Source organism: Portunus trituberculatus, chromosome 38, assembly GCF_017591435.1.
Source record: "Portunus trituberculatus isolate SZX2019 chromosome 38, ASM1759143v1, whole genome shotgun sequence".
NCBI lineage: Eukaryota > Metazoa > Arthropoda > Malacostraca > Decapoda > Portunidae > Portunus > Portunus trituberculatus.
In genome coordinates this window covers 9,949,039-9,953,112 of record NC_059292.1, presented here as the reverse complement: position 1 = coordinate 9,953,112, position 4,074 = coordinate 9,949,039, and positions in this window count along the sequence as shown.

Genomic DNA, 4,074 nt, shown 5'->3' with positions numbered 1-4,074 from the left:
CGTCCGTTCGTTCATTCCTTCCTTCTTTCCTTTCCCTTCTTTCCTTCATTTTTATTCATTTGTTTCGTCTCTTGTTAACGCCCATCTAGCCTTTCCCTCACATCTCCGTGGTTGGTGGAGAGGAGCCTTTTGCTATACTATCTTTTATATCCTTGACAAACAAATGTTATTAACTTACAAACAGCCACGCAAAGTTTGCTAGACATTTGTGAATATATGTAATCCTCCGTTTATTTCTGTATTTCCTCCTCTTCCTCCTCCTCCTCCTCCTCCTCCTTCTTCTCCTTCTCTCACGCCCTATCGAACCCCTCTCTGCCCTCACTAGTCCCTCATCAACCTAAACTGTGAGACTAGGGACCCGATCATTACGGCCGGTTCGGAGCTGAGTCAAAGAGGTTCATTACAGCTCACTAGCGCGGCTTGAACCTCATCTTCGTGTCTCGCAATGATCAGTTTCGAAAATTGTGCCTAGAGAATAAGTATTGAGGAGGCGGAGAGGAGAGATAAGCTTAAGGAAGTAATAGAGGGGAATAAAAGATAGTTTCGTCGTGGAGTGGCCGAGTTAAAGAGGGATTTTGTAGGTGTTTTGATGCTGTGAGTGATGGTTATTGTACTCATGACTGTGTTCGTGTTGATGTGAAAGTTGTTTTTACATTGGTGGTGTTGTTGTTGATGCTTTTGTTGGTGGTGGTGGTGCTGTTTTATTTATTCATCTATTTGTCTGTGTGTTTATCGATCTACTACCTATTTTGTTTTGTGTGTGTGGGAAAGGATAGTAGGTTCCAAGGACTCTGCTGAAAGTCTCAGAGAAAGATTAGGGGAAAAGCAATTTGGTTCTTGAGTTTTGGGGACTTACATGATTGTTTGGGATCAGAGAGAGAGAGAGAGAGAGAGAGAGAGAGAGAGAGAGAGAGACTGGTACTGGTACAGTTATTGACCCCACATGTACTACATAACATAACATAACGTGGATTAAATAGTGGACAAAGGTCTGTTGAGCCAAGGCTGTTTTACAAACCCAAAGAAAAAAAATACACCATTGAAGTTCGGTGCTAAGACCTATTACAAAGTGAAAACAGTGGTAATGACAATTATGATGATGATATAATGATATAATGATTCTAATATTATAATAATATAATTATTATAATGATGACTATTAATAATGATAATAACAATAATAAACAAATTAATGATAATAATAATAATAATAATAATAATAATAATAATAATAATAATAATAATAATAATAATAACAACAACAGCAAAAAAAATAAAATAATAACAATTAAATGAAGGATAACAGTAGAAATAATAAAACAATAATAAAAGTAACGGTAATGGTGATAATGAAAAAAAGATAAACAAATATTTCTAACTAAAATATAATGACAAATCAATAATAACAATATTAATTAGGAAAATAATAAAAGAAAAAATATAATTATAAAACCATGATAATAATAATAATGATAAAAATAATAATAATAATAATAATAATAATAATAATAATAGTAATAATAATAATAATAATAATAATAATAATAGAAATTATCATAATACTAGTAAAATAATAATAATATATCATTATGATAATAATAATAATAATAATAATAATAATAATAATAATAATAATAATAATAATAATAATAATAATAATAATAATAATAATAATAATAAAGAGAGAGAGAGAGAGAGAGAGAGAGAGAGAGAGAGAGAGAGAGAGAGAGAAAAAAAATTCGTTTCTGGTTCATGGAAGTTTTTTTTTTCATTTTCGGAGGGATGAATAATTTTTTTTTTCCTCGCTCTCGTAACCTGCACTATTGGGACTTCGTTTTATTCTCATGTAAGACTCAACCGACTTTCACTGTTAGCATCACTACACCAGCACTACCACCTCCTCCACCACCACCACCACCACCACCATGGTCACCTAAATTACAATCGTCGTCAATCATCATTATTTTATCATGAATTGTAGTCATCATTAACGCTATTATTTCATTATTTTCATTTACCAAAATCAGGTTAAAATATATTGAAATAAATAAATACATAGATGAATAAACACCAACTAGAAAAAAGTCTTTAATACCGCCATAAATTTTGCGTGACGTCACATGTGTTACAAGATAAATTCGTGGGACAGGCTGCGTGGTTTAGGTGCGTCATTAATTAGTGGTGTGGGCTGCTTCTTTTTTTTTTCCCTTTTATTGTAATCTCCCTCAGACGATATATTTCACGTGATCATGGATTTATCTTTCCCAGTAGTGTGTGTGTGTGTGTGTGTGTGTGTGTGTTTTGGTAATGGTAATGGTGATCAGCGCAATTGCCTTTCGACATTAACGTTTGTCACTGTTTTAGTCATATCTTATTGATCTATTCTTACTTGTTTTTCTTTGCCTTACCTCTCACGTCATATAATCATCTGCTTATAATCTATACATTTCTCATTTCCCTTAGTTGAATGTATTAAAAGTTATATCTCTCTTGTTTTGTTTTCTATGAGATGTTCATCTTTTTTTTTCCTCTTGTTATTTTGCGCTTTATTATGTTGGGATGTTCTCTCTATTGTCATTTTTTAATATTTTGTTTCTCCAAATTACTCGCATAACAATTTCGTTTCTCTCTCTCTCTCTCTCTCTCTCTCTCTCTCTCTCTCTCTCTCTCTCTCTCTCTCTCTCTCTCTCTCTCTCTCTCTCTCTCTCTCTCTCTCTCTCCGAACACACTCACACCTAAATCCTTTACAATTTGTCTTTCTCACTTCCTCTCTTCTTTTTTTACGTGTATTTGCGTCTCTCCCTTTCCTTCCTCTTGTGTCCGTCAACATTATATGCAAATCCTGTTCCTCTTTCTCTCTCCAATTGACATATTCCCCTTTCCTCTCCTCTCCTCACATCTCCTCTCTCCTCCCCTCTCCTTCCCCACTTCCCTGCGCATATGCAAATCTAACCACTCCCTCCTTCCCTCCGTTCCTGACTCGAATGATGGGGAATGACAGGCGCAAGAAGAAGAGACTGACAGGAGGAAGTCAATGTTTATCTTCTGCCCCTCCCTTCTATCTACCTCCTCTCTACTTCTTCCCCTTCAGTCCCCTTCAGCACCTTCCAATCTCTACTCCCTTCCTCCTCCTCTCTCTCCCCTCCCCCACCCTCTGACTCTCTCCTCCCCGCCAGTTTGCTCTGACACCTGTCCATTTTTTCTCACCTGCCTGGCCATGGTGTGTCTTGCGTCAGGTCGGCGTCGCAGTCTGTTGGAATGGTGTCTTTTCTGCTCACATGAGAAATGGTGATGACGATGGTGATGAGTCTCAGGAACTGCTGCTTTGTTATTGTTTTTTTTTTATTTTGTTGTTGTTGTTGTTGTTGTTGTTATTGTTCTTAATCGTTGTTTTTGTGGTAGTGGTGGCGAATGGGTGTTTATAAAAGTTCTTTTTATATTTTTTTTGTCCTTTCACGTTTCTTTCTGTTGTATTGCAGCGCACCACGAGATAATTCATTGTACGTGCATCAGTAATAGTTTTCATCCCTTTTTTCTTCTTTTTCCAGATGAAATGGAAAATGAAACCTTCTACATGAAAGCACTTGAAAAGCACGCTTGGGAAAAATTATCCATATACATTTTTCTTTTCAATCGTTGTTTCATTCTCCGGATAAAAAAAGAACTAATTTTATTTCCATTTTTCTTAACGAGGATTAACTTTTTTTAGTGCGTTAACTTCCCTTTTTACTTTTTAGTCAATTTAGAGATGAGTTACTGGAGGCCACATGTTATTCTTTTTTCATAAGGTCCAACATTGTAGTATTTCGTGGGAATCTTAAGTTTTTGCGTTATGAGATTTTCTTCCTCCACATAGTTCTCTGTAAGTTTTTTTTTTTTATTTTATTAAGTCCAGACCCCAACCGCGAAAAATAAAATCTAACTTTTTAATTTCGAAAGCTCGTCTAAGTTTTTAGAGTATTTTTTAGAAGGTGAGTAGATAGTTGTTTCTACCACCACCACCACCACCACTACTACTACTACTACTACTACTACTACTACTACTACTACTACTACTACTACTACTACTACTAC